Source organism: Triticum aestivum, chromosome 1A (assembly GCF_018294505.1).
Source record: "Triticum aestivum cultivar Chinese Spring chromosome 1A, IWGSC CS RefSeq v2.1, whole genome shotgun sequence".
In the NCBI taxonomy this organism is placed as follows: Eukaryota; Viridiplantae; Streptophyta; class Magnoliopsida; order Poales; family Poaceae; genus Triticum; species Triticum aestivum.
In genome coordinates, this window is record NC_057794.1 from 414731633 (window position 1) to 414745244 (window position 13612).

Below are 13612 nucleotides of genomic sequence, written 5' to 3' on the forward strand. Positions count from 1 at the left end.
GAAGGGACATACACAGGAACGGAGAAGGACACATGCCGGCCAGCCTAAGTGGCCCGGAGCAGTAGCAAGCTACCATGGCTCAGTGGAAGCACTAGGAGACATTTCCCCATAAGAGAGGCTACCAAGAATAAACAACTAGGTTGTCGGATCCCACACATACCAAGCATTTCCAAACCATACACACAATATGCTCGATATGTGCAAATACAACATGGCATCACAATGAAACTCTACGGCTCAAAGTATTTATTCATAAGGCTTCGAAGAGTCATACATAGTAAGAATTACAATCATGGGTCACATGACCCAACATACAGAGCATACATGCAATGGAAGCATAACATGTCTGAGTACAGACAACTACAAATGAAAAAGGCTAAGAAGCCTCACTATCTACATGACCCTCCCAAGGGTACAAGATCGTAGCCGAGGTAACAAGCTAAACGTCGAAGTCCACATGGAACTACATGTGAAACTGAAGTCTCGCTGCAAAAACATAAATTAAGAAAACGTGAGTACAAATGTACCCTGCAAGACTTACATGAGAACTATCTACATATGCATCAGTATCAACAAAGGGGGTGGTGGGGTTTAACTACAACAAGCCAGCTTTGACTCTGTGGCTATCCTGTACTACGTCTATTGGTAACTCTTTTGAGGTGGCGAACAGGAGTCCACATATTTACCATATGAATACACCACCATGGATCCGCTCCCATCTCCCTATGAGAAGGCCATCCATAGCACTCACGCTTATCTTGCACATTTTAGGGTATCCACTTTCACTTGTCTATGAACTGTATAAGCAGCCCAGTAGTCCTTTACCGCGGACGCGGCTATTCGAATAGATCATGCCAACCCTACAGGGGTGTACTTCTTCACACATGCTCTTGCCACTTACCACCATGTAGACGTCATGTATCTCAGCAACCTTCAAGCGGAAGCCTGGCGAGGTTGTCGGCCACGACCTGACTAACCACACAAGTCTCTAGTATAGGTTTATGGCATATTCGGGTTCCATTCGCAAGGAGATCCAGCCGGGGTGTCACTCACGGCCCCAAACGATGTGTATAGGGTTCCCAAGCCCACCAAATGGGCATCGCTTGGTACACCCGGCCACGGTGCCTAGTCTGTCCCAACCCACCTGTACCGGGTGCCACTTGGTAGACTACTAACACAACCTACAAACACCAGAAACTAGTTGCAACTCCTGGACAGAGATCATGTTAATTAATAAGTCAAGAGATCTTGGAGTGCCCAAAGCCCAATGTGTGGTAGTAACTGTCTTGGATCACAAACACATAACTTAGCTCTTGAGGATGGTTTCATTGAGACAACCCACCATGTACTCCTACATGGCCTCTCACCGCTACCTTTAGCAAATCGTGTTCACACACTTAGCTCTCAATAGTAGGACATGTTCACTGCATTCCAATTCATCCCCGATGAATCAGACTTGACACAACTCTAAGCAATAGCAGGCATGACAAACAAGCATGAATGAGTAGGCACATCATGGCTCAAACAACTCCTACTTATACTAGTGGGTTTCAACTATTTACTATGGCAAAGACAGGTCATGCAGAGGAAAGGGGTTCAGCTACTGCAGCATGTAACAGTTGAATCATTGTTGTCCTAATGCAGTAAAAGAGATCAGGAGTGAGAGAGTGGGATTGTATCGGAATGAACAAGGGGGTTTGCTTGCCTGGCACTTATGAAGATAGTAATAGCTCTTCATCGGTGTCAACGATCACAACGTCGGAATAACATCCACTGAGAGGGAACAACACCGGCAAACAGAGAAGGAACACAATAAATGAAATGCAACAATATGATGCATGATCGTGACATGGAAACATGCTGTGATTTGAGCTAATGCAACTAAACTAGAAGGGTTTGAGTCAATTTGAACCAAGGTTCAAATTCAAACCCAAACTCTGAATTTACAAAGTGCATTATCATGTTTTGATATAAAACAGCAAGGTTAAGTTGCTTTGTCATGAATGAAACCAGTACCAATGGATAGATTGGATTTTCCTAATCATTTTTCATATATAAATTATTTCAGTTGGAGTTACAGATTATTTTCTATGATTTTTATAAGTTTAAGTCATTTTCTGGAATTTCCTGAATTAGTTTTAATCCAGAAAATCCTTTACTGCGTCAGCATGATGTCGGTGTGACGTCCGCAGGGCCGGTACAGGTCAAACCTGACCTATAGGGCCCACTGGTCAGTGATAGAGCTGCTAATCCCATGTTGACTCGTGCTTTGACTCGCTGCAGGGCCCACTGGTTAGTGACAGAGGTGCTAATCCCGTGTTGACTCGCGCTTTGACTCACTGCGGGGCCCACTGCCAGTGTGTGAGGGCGGTTTAGCTGTCGGGATTAGCGCTAATGATCATGACACATCAGCTCTCACTGGAGTTCCGCCGGCAACGACCAAAACCGAGATCGAAGACGTCGTGGGAAGGCGCTACAGGGGACGGTTTCAGATGCGGTTTGCGGCTACAAGTAGCTGGGAGTGCGGCGCATCCAGAGGTGGCAACGGCTGGAGCTGGGGTGGCCGGAGCTCACCGGAATGGAGCTTGCAGTAGTGGCCGGAGTTCAGACCTCGGCGAAAACACCGTAGTGTAGGACGGGCGGGCAAAGTGAAGTGCTGAGCAGCCTCCTGGGGTCACCAGGAGCTTGGTGCGGTGCACGGGCGCGACCCGTTCGAGCTCAGGCCACGACGGCGACGAGGGAAGGCGGCGGTGAGCTCTCGGGTTTGGCTGTGGAGCTAGCTAGAGGACGAGTTAGACTGCGGGGAGAGAGGGGAAAGACGCAGGTGTTGGGTTTCGTAGTAATTTCAAAAAAATTCCTACGCACACACAAGATCATGTGATGCATAGCAACAAGAGGGGAGAGTGCTGTCTATGTACCCACGCAGACCTACTGCGGAAGCGTTGACGCAACATAGAGGAAGTAGTCGTACGTCTTCACGATCCAACCGATCAAGCACCAAAACTACGGCACCTCCGAGTTCGAGCACACGTTCAGCTCGATGATGATCCCCGGACTCCGAAACAGCAAAGTGTCGGGGAAGAGTTCCGTCAGCACGACGGCGTGGTGACGATCTTGATGTACTACAGCAGCAGGGCTTCGCCTAAACTCCGCTACAGTATTATCGAGGACTATGGTGGCTGGGGGCACCGCACACGGCTAAGGAATAGATCACGTGGATCAACTTGTGTGTTCTAGGGTGCCTCTACCTCAGTATATTAAGGACCAAAGGGGGAGGCTGGCCGGCCACAAGGGGCGCGCCAGGAGAGTCCTACTCCCTCCGGGAGTAGGATTCCCCCCCAATCCTAGTTGGAATAGGATTCCTCGGGGGGGGGGGGGAAGAGAGAGAGGGGGCCGACCACCTCTCCTAGTCCTAATAGGACTAGGGGAGGGGGGAGGTGCGTAGCCCACCTTGGCTGCCCCTTTCTCCTTTCCACTAAAGCCCACTAAGGCTCATATGGTTCCCGGGGGGTTCCGGTAACCTCCCGGTACTCCGGTAAAATCCCAATTTCACCCGGAACACTTCCGATATCCAAATATAGGCTTCCAATATATCAATCTTTATGTCTCGACCATTTTGAGACTCCTCGTCATGTCCGTGATCACATCCGGGACTCCGAACTAACTTCGGTACATCAAAATGCATAAACTCATAATATAACTGTCATCGTAACCTTAAGCGTGCGGACCCTACGGGTTCGAGAACAATGTAGACATGACCGAGACATGTCTCCGGTCAATAACCAATAGCGGGACCTGGATGCCCAAATTGGCTCCTACATATTCTACGAAGATCTTTATCGGTCAGACCGCATAACAACATACGTTGTTCCCTTTGTCATCGGTATGTTACTTGCCCGAGATTCGATCGTCGGTATCCAATACCTAGTTCAATCTCGTTACCGGCAAGTCTCTTTACTCGTTCCGTAATACATCATCCCGCAACTAACTCATTTAGTTGCAATGCTTGAAAGGCTTAAGTGATGTGCATTACCGAGAGGGCCCAGAGATACCTCTCCGACAATCGGAGTGACAAAACCTAATCTTGAAATATGCCAACCCAACATGCACCTTTGGAGACACCTGTAGTACTCCTTTATAATCACCCAGTTATGTTGTGACATTTGGTAGTACCCAAAGTGTTCCTCTGGTAAACGGGAGTTGCATAATCTCATAGTTATAGGAACATGTATAAGTTATGAAGAAAGCAATAGCAACATACTAAACGATCGGGTGCTAAGCTAATGGAATGGGTCATGTCAATCAGATCATTCAACTAATGATGTGACCTCGTTAATCAAATAACAACTCTTTGTTCATGGTTAGGAAACATAACCATCTTTGATTAACGAGCTAGTCAAGTAGAGGCATACTAGTGACACTCTGTTTGTCTATGTATTCACACATGTATTATGTTTCCGGTTAATACAATTCTAGCATGAATAATAAACATTTATCATGATATAAGGAAATAAATAATAACTTTATTATTGCCTCTAGGGCATATTTCCTTCAGTCTACCACTTGCACTAGAGTCAATAATCTAGATTACACTGTAATGATTCTAACACCCATGGAGCTTTGGTGCTGATCATGTTTTGCTCGTGGAAGAGGCTTAGTTAACGGGTCTGCAACATTCAGATCCGTATGTATCTTGGAAATCTCTATGTCTCCCACCTGGACTAGATCCCGGATGGAATTGACGCGTCTCTTGATGTGCTTGGTCCTTTTGTGAAATCTGGATTCCTTTGCCAAGCCAATTGCACCAGTATTGTCACAAAAGATTTTCATTGGACCCGATGCACTAGGTATGACACCTAGATCGGATATGAACTCCTTCATCCAGACTCCTTCGTTTGCTGCTTCGAAAGCAGCTATGTACTCCGCTTCACATGTAGATCCCGCTACGACGCTTTGTTTAGAACTGCACCAACTAACAGCTCCACCGTTTAATGTAAACACATATCCAGTTTGCGATTTAGAATCGTCCGGATCAGTGTCAAAGCTTGCATCAACGTAACCTTTTACGGTGAGCTCTTTGTCACCTCCATATACGAGAAACATATCCTTAGTCCTTTTCAGGTATTTCAGGATGTTCTTGACCGCTGTGCAGTGATCCACTCCTGGATTACTTTGGTACCTCCCTGCTAAACTTATAGCAAGGCACACATCAGGTCTGGTACACAGCATTGCATACATGATAGAGCCTATGGCTGAAGCATAGGGAACATCTTTCATTTTCTCTCTATCTTCTGCAGTGGTCGGGCATTGAGTCTGACTCAACTTCACACCTTGTAGCACAGGCAAGAACCCTTTCTTTGCTTGATCCATTTTGAACTTCTTCAAAATTTTGTCAAGGTATGTTGTTTGTGAAAGTCCAATTAAGCATCTTGATCTATCTCTATAGATCTTAATGCCTAATATGTAAGCAGCTTCACCGAGGTCTTTCATTGAAAAACTCTTATTCAACTATCCCTTTATGCTATCCAGAAATTCTATATCATTTCCAATCAGCAGTATGTCATCCACATATAATATCAGAAATGCTACAGAGCTCCCACTCACTTTCTTGTAAATACAGGCTTCTCCGAAAGTCTGTATAAAACCAAATGCTTTGATCACATTATCGAAATGTTTATTCCAACTCCGAGAGGCTTGGACCAGTCCATAAATGGATCGCTGGAGCTTGCACACTTTGTTAGCTCCCTTTGGATCGACAAAACCTTCCGGTTGCATCATATACAACTCTTCTTCCAGAAATCCATTCAGGAATGCAATTTTGACATCCATCTACCAAATTTCATAATCATAAAATGCGGCAATTGCTAACATGATTTGGACAGACTTAAGCATCGCTACGGGTGAGAAGGTCTCATCGTAGTCAACCCCTTGAACTTGTCGAAAACCTTTTGCAACAAGTCGAGCTTTGTAGACAGTAACATTACCATCAGCGTCAGTCTTCTTCTTGAAGATCCATTTATTCTCAATTGCTTGCCGATCATCGGGCAAGTCAACCAAAGTCCATACTTTGTTCTCATACATGGATCCCATCTCAGATTTCATGGCTTCAAGCCACTTTGCGGAATCTGGGCTCACCATCGCTTCTTCATAGTTCGTAGGTTCATCATGATCTAGTAGCATGACTTCCAGAACAGGATTACTGTACCACTCTGGTGTGGATCTCGCTCTGGTCGATCTATGAGGTTCAGTAGTATCTTGACATGAAGTTTCATGATCAACATCATTAGCTTCCTCACTAATTGGTATAGATGTCGCAAAAACAGTTTTCTATGATGTACTATTTTCCAATAAGGGAGCAGGTACAGTTATCTCGTCAAGTTCTACTTTCCTCCCACTCACTTCTTTCGAGAGAAACTCCTTCTCTAGAAAGGATCCATTTTTAGCAACGAATGTCTTGCCTTCAGATCTGTGATAGAAGGTGTACCCAACAGTCTCCTTTGGGTATCCTATGAAGACACATTTCTCCGATTTGGGTTCGAGCTTATCAGGTTGAAGCTTTTTCACATAAGCATCACAGCCCCAAACTTTAAGAAACGACAACTTTGGTTTCTTGCCAAACCATAGTTCATAAGGTGTCATCTCAACGGATTATGATGGTGCCCTATTTAACGTGAATGCGGCCGTCTCTAAAGCATAACCCCAAAACGATAGCGGTAAATCAATAAGAGACATCATAGATCGCACCATATCTAGTAAAGTACGATTACGACGTTCGTACACACCATTACGCTGTGGTGTTCCGGGTGGCGTGAGTTGCGAAACTATTCCACAATTTTTCAAATGTACACCAAACTCGTAACTCAAATATTCTCCTCCACGATCAGATCGTAGAAACTTTATTTTCTTGTTACGATGATTTTCCACTTCACTCTGAAATTCTTTGAACTTTTCAAATGTTTCACACTTATGTTTCATTAAGTAGATATATCCATGTCTGCTTAAGTCATCTGTGAAGGTGAGAAAATAACGATATCCGCCACGAGCCTCAATATTCATCGGACCACATACATCGGTATGTATGATTTCCAACAAATCTGTTGCTCTCTCCATAGTACCGGAGAACGGTGTTTTGGTCATCTTGCGCATGAGGCACGGTTCGCAAGTACCAAGTGATTCATAATCAAGTGGTCCCAAAAGTCCATCAGTATGGAGTTTCTTCATGCGCTTTACACCGATATGACCTAAACGACAGTGCCACAAATAAGTTGCACTTTCATTATCAACTCTGCATCTTTTGGCTTCAACATTATGAATATGTGTATCACTACTATCGAGATTCATCAAAAATAGACCACTCTTCAAAGGTGCATGACCATAAAAGATATTACTCATATAAATAGAACAACCATTATTCTCTGATTTAAATGAATAACCGTCTCGTATTAAACAAGATCCAGATATAATGTTCATGCTCAACGCTGGCACCAAATAACAATTATTTAGGTCTAATATTAATCCCGAAGGTAGAGGTAGCGTGCCGACCGCGATCACATCGACTTTGGAACCGTTTCCCACGCGCATCGTCACCTCGTCCTTTGCCAGTGCCCGCTTATTCCGTAGTCCCTGTTTTGAGTTGCAAATATTAGCAACAGAACCAGTATCAAATATCCAGGTGCTACTGCGAGCTCTAGTAAGGTACACATCAATAACATGTATATCACATATAACTTTGTTCACCTTGCCATCCTTCTTATCCGCCAAATACTTGGGGCAGTTCCGCTTCCAGTGACCAGTTTGCTTGCAGTAGAAGCACTCAGTTTCAGGCTTAGGTCCAGACTTGGGTTTCTTCTCCTGAGTAGCAACTTGCTTGATGTTCTTCTTGAAGTTCCCCTTCTTCTTCCCTTTGCCATTTTTCTTGAAACTAGTGGTCTTGTTAACCATCAACACTTGATGCTCCTTCTTGATTTCTACCTCCGCAGCTTTCAGCATCGCGAAGAGCTCGGGAATAGTCTTGTTCATCCCTTGCATATTATAGTTCATCACGAAGCTCTTGTAGCTTGGTGGCAGTGATTGGAGAATTCTTACAATGACACAATCATCTGGAAGATTAACTCCCATCTAAATCAAGTGATTATTATACCCAGACATTTTGAGTATATGCTCACTGACAGAACTGTTCTCCTCCATCTTGCATCTATAGAACTTATTGGAGACTTCATATCTCTCAATCCGGGCATTTGCTTGAAATATTAACTTCAACTCCTGGAACATCTCATATGCTCCCTGACGTTCAAAACGTCGTTGAAGTCCCGATTCTAAGCCGTAAAGCATGGCACACTGAACTATCGAGTAGTCATCAGCTTTGCTCTGCCAGACGTTCATAACATCTGGTGTTGCTCCAGCAGCAGGCCTAGCACCCAACGGCGCTTCCAGGACGTAATTCTTCTGTGCAGCAATGAGGATAATCCTCAAGTTACGGACCTAGTACGTGTAATTGCTACCATCATCTTTCAACTTTGCTTTCTCAAGGAACGCATTAAAATTCAACGGAACAACAACACAAGCCATCTATCTACAATCAACATAAACAAGCAAGATACTATCAGGTACTAAGTTCATGATAAGTTTAAGTTCAATTAATCAAATTACTTAAGAACTCCCACTTAGATAGATATCCCTCTAATCCTCTAAGTGATCACGTGATCCAAATCAACTAAACCATAACCGATCATCACGTGAGATGGAGTAGTTTTCAATGGTGAACATCGTTATGTTGATCATATCTACTATATGATTCACGCTCGACCTTTCGGTCTCCGTGTTCTGAGGCCATATCTGCATATGCTAGGCTCGTCAAGTTTAACCTGAGTATTTTGTGTGTGCAAAACTGGCTTGCACCCGTTGTAGATGGACATAGAGCTTATCACACCCGATCATCAAGTGGTGTCTGGGCACGACGAACTTTGGCAACGGTGCATACTCAGGGAGAACACTTCTTGATAATTTAGTGAGAGATCATCTTATAAAGCTACTGTCAATCAAAGCAAGATAAGATGCATAAAAGGATAAACATCACATGCAATCAATATAAGTGATATGATATGGCCATCATCATCTTGTGCTTGTGATCTCCATCTCCGAAGCACCGTCATGATCACCATCGTCACCGGCGTGACACCTTGATCTCCATCGCAGCATCGTTGTCGTCTCGCCAATCTTATGCTTCCACGACTATCACTACCGCTTAGTAATAAAGTAAAGCATTACATCGCGATTTCATTGCATACAATAAAGCGACAACCATATGGTTCCTGCCAGTTGCCGATAACTCGGTTACAAAACATGATTATCTCATACAATAAAATTCAGCATCATGTCTTGACCATATCACATCACAACATGCCCTGCAAAAACAAGTTAGACGTCCTCTACTTTGTTGTTGCAAGTTTTACGTGGCTGCTACGGGCTTAAGTAAGAACCAATCTCACCTACGCATCAAAACCACAATGATAGTTTGTCAAATAGACTCCGTTTTAACCTTCGCAAGGACCGGGTGTAGCCATACTTGGTTCAACTAAAGTTGGAGAGACAGTTGCCCGCAAGCCACCTGTGTGCAAAGCACGTCGGGGGAACCGGTCTCGCGTAAGCGTACGCGTAAGGTTGGTCCGGGTCGTCTCGTCCAACAATACCGCCGAACCAAAGTATGACATGCTGGTAGGCAGTATGACTTATATCGCCCACAACTCACTTGTCTTCTACTCGTGCATATAACATCAACATAAATAACCTAGGCTCGGATGCCACTGTTGGGTTTCGTAGTAATTTCAAAAAAATTCCTACGCACACGCAAGATCATGTGATGCATAGAAACGAGAGGGGAGAGTGTTGTCTACGTACCCACGCAGACCGACTGCGGAAGCGTTGACACAACGTAGAGGAAGTAGTCGTACGGCTTCACGATCCAACCGATCAAGCACCAAAACTACGGCACCTCCGAGTTCGAGCACACGTTCAGCTCGATGACGATCCCCGGACTCCGAACCAGCAAAGTGTCAGGGAAGAGTTCCGTCAGCACGACGACATGGTGATGATCTTGATGTACTACAGCAGCAGGGCTTCGCCTAAACTCCGCTACAGTATTATCGAGGACTATGGTGGCTGGGGGCACCGCACACAACTAAGGAATAGATCACGTGGATCAACTTGTGTGTTCTAGGGTGCCTCTACCTCAGTATATTAAGGACCAAAGGGGGGGAGGCTGGCCGGCCACAAGGGGCGCGGCAGGAGGGTCCTACTCCCTCCGGGAGTAGGATTCCCCCCCCCCAATCCTAGTTGGCTCGGGGGGGAAAGAGAGAGAGGGGGCCGACCACCTCTCCTAGTCCTAATAGGACTAGGGGAGGGGGGAGGTGCGCACCCCACCTTGGGCTGCCCCTTTCTCCTTTCCACTAAAGCCCACTAAGGCCCATATGGTTCCCGGGGGGTTCCGGTAACCTCCCGGTACTCCGGTAAAATCCCGATTTCACCCGGAACACTTCCGATATCCAAATATAGGCTTACAATATATCAATCTTTATGTCTCGACCATTTCGAGACTCCTGGTCATGTCCGTGATCACATCCGGGACTCCGAACTAACTTCGGTACATAAAAATGCATAAACTCGTAATATAACTGTCATCGTAACCTTAAGCGTGCGGACCCTACGGGTTCGAGAACAATGTAGACATGACTGAGACATGTCTCCGGTCAATAACCAATAGCGGGACCTGGATGCCCAAATTGGCTCCTACATATTCTACGAAGATCTTTATCGGTCAGACCGCATAACAACATACGTTGTTCCCTTTGTCATCGGTATGTTACTTGCCCGAGATTCGATCGTCGGTATCCAATACCTAGTTCAATCTCATTACCGGCAAGTCTCTTTACTCATTCCGTAATACATCATCCCGCAACTAACTCATTTAGTTGCAATGCTTGCAAGGCTTAAGTGATGTGCATTACCGAGAGGGCCCAGAGATACCTCTCCGACAATCGGAGTGACAAAACCTAATCACGAAATACGCCAACCCAACATGCACCTTTGGAGACACCTGTAGTACTCCTTTATAATCACCCAGTTATGTTGTGACGTTTGGTAGTACCCAAAGTGTTCCTCCGGTAAACAGGAGTTGCATAATCTCATAGTTATAGGAACATGTATAAGTCATGAAGAAAGCAATAGCAACATACTAAATGATCGGGTGCTAAGCTAATGGAATGGGTCATGTCAATCAGATCATTCAACTAATGATGTGACCTCGTTAATCAAATAACAACTCTTTGTTCATGGTTAGGAAACATAACCATCTTTGATTAACAAGCTAGTCAAGTAGAGGCATACTAGTGACACTCTGTTTGTCTATGTATTCACACATGTATTATGTTTCCGGTTAATACAATTCTAGCATGAATAATAAACATTTATCATGATATAAGGAAATAAATAATAACTTTATTATTGCCTCTAGGGCATATTTCCTTCAGCAGGTGCTCACGACACGTGCAGGGGGGCGTCGAAGCAGGCTCGAGGATGGCTCGGCCGGAGCGAATCGACGACGACGAACGATGGTACCTGAGGTTGGAGATAGCGATGATGGTGTCGTTTTAGGCGTCCGTCGGGTGCGTGCTTCGTCTTGGTCCTGCACAGCGTCGATGCGGACCCGTTGGAAAAAGCAAAGGGGCGAGGAGAGCTTGGTGGACGCGGTGGCAGTGAACGACGGTGACAAGCGCCGCTCGGTGGTGCTTGGGGGGGGGGGGGGCGGGCGGGGGGCCGGACAAGGGAGAGACACGGGAGAGAGGGGAGAGTGACCAGGGGGTTGCATGGCGCTCGTAGGCGCGTCGAGGCAGCGACGGCAAGCAGGAGGTGGGTTGGGCACGTGCCGGCGCGCGGCGACCACGCGCGCGGCGTCCGATTGGCGGTAGCTTGACGACGACTGCCAGCACCAAGTGGTGGGCTGGGCCGGCTACAGGGACGAGCCAGGTAAGCGCAGGTAAGTCCTTTCCTCTTTGTTTTTTATTTCGTTTATGTTTTCTATTTTGCAATTTGTTTGTGATTTAGCTTTAAAATAGCAAATCACTTTTATAAATCCTGAAAATAATTGCGGGTCTTAACTGAATTATTATAGCAACCCACATTTAGTTTCAGAATTATTTGAGCATTTAAAATAATTATAACAGTTAAAAGCCCAAATTCAAATACATAATGATGTAATTCAGTGCCCAAAATATTCCTAAGATACATTATTTTTGGTTTGGTGCAAAATCCTTGCCAAAAAATATCAAACAATTAATAAGAACATTTGGGAGAACATTGAATGCAATTTTTTAACTGGACCTATTTGAATTTTAAAGTGCTAGGGCTTGATCACCCCATTTCAAGTTTAAATAAAATTTAGACATGATGCACAACCAAGCTAGTCCAAGTGCAAGGTAAAGCTAGGAATGTGACAACTCACCCCCACTAAACGAGAATCTCGTCACGAGATTCAGGACGCGAGGTCAGAAGATAGAGGGGACGCAAAGCTAACACAAACTTCATAACCCATTACACTTCATAAGAACGTTGATTCGATCATCATCTTCGTCTCAACGTCTTGCTCCGAGAACTCCATCCAACATGACAACGGGAAGAGAGGGAAAACTCTAGACAAATCGATCTTCTTGAAAATCAAGTAACTGATGATCAACTCACGGAATGAGACATAGAAACATCTCTTGAACTGGGACACAAAACTTACATCAAGAGGAATGGATAGTAACAGATGATGAAAGTTTGATTGGGTAGGCAATAATTCCACATTTAAGAAGATGGTGCACGAGTTTCAAAGTAGCAAGGAGTTAAATTTCCCTTAATACCAAACAGGGCACCTTGGTGAAGGTGACTCCTAGAATATTCTTTGAAGTGGCAAAAAGAATTACTTTTGATTCAAAGATCATTGAAACTCTTTATACCAGCCTAAGGCAAATCACAATCGATCATTTGAAGGAGTTCGGAAGAAAGGCATACTCAGACTAGAATGGATGATGTGGACTACCTTGTTGAAGACAATGCAATGGATGAGTTATGCTTACCATTGGGAAAGGATAGGGCCAAGGGTAAGCCCACTTTTGAAGATGTAACATCCCAAAATTTTCAATTTGGAATGTTATACATAGGTCGTCATATGCATATCATATTTTTTGTTCATTTTGGTTTTGGATCCTAGAAATTCTAAGCAACTCAAGGACCTACAGAGAGAGTTGGGGATTTTATTATTTTCATATTTGAATCTCTCAAATATTGAAAAGAGGATCCTTTTGGTTTTAATTACTTTTCTCTCTGAAATATTTCAATATAAAAATAAAAGAGAGGAGATAATATTCCAAAATAAAAGAAATATTGGAGGGAAAATATTAAAATCAAATAAATAATTTTATTTGGATTTTATTGCTATTTTATTTGAATTAGAAAAATATGCATTTTTCAAAATCGCATTTTTATGCCAAGAAAATGTTCACTTTGTTCTAAATATTTCATTTAGACGGTGAAAATTGTTTTTGGCATTTTTAGATTTTTTATTTAGGATTTTCTT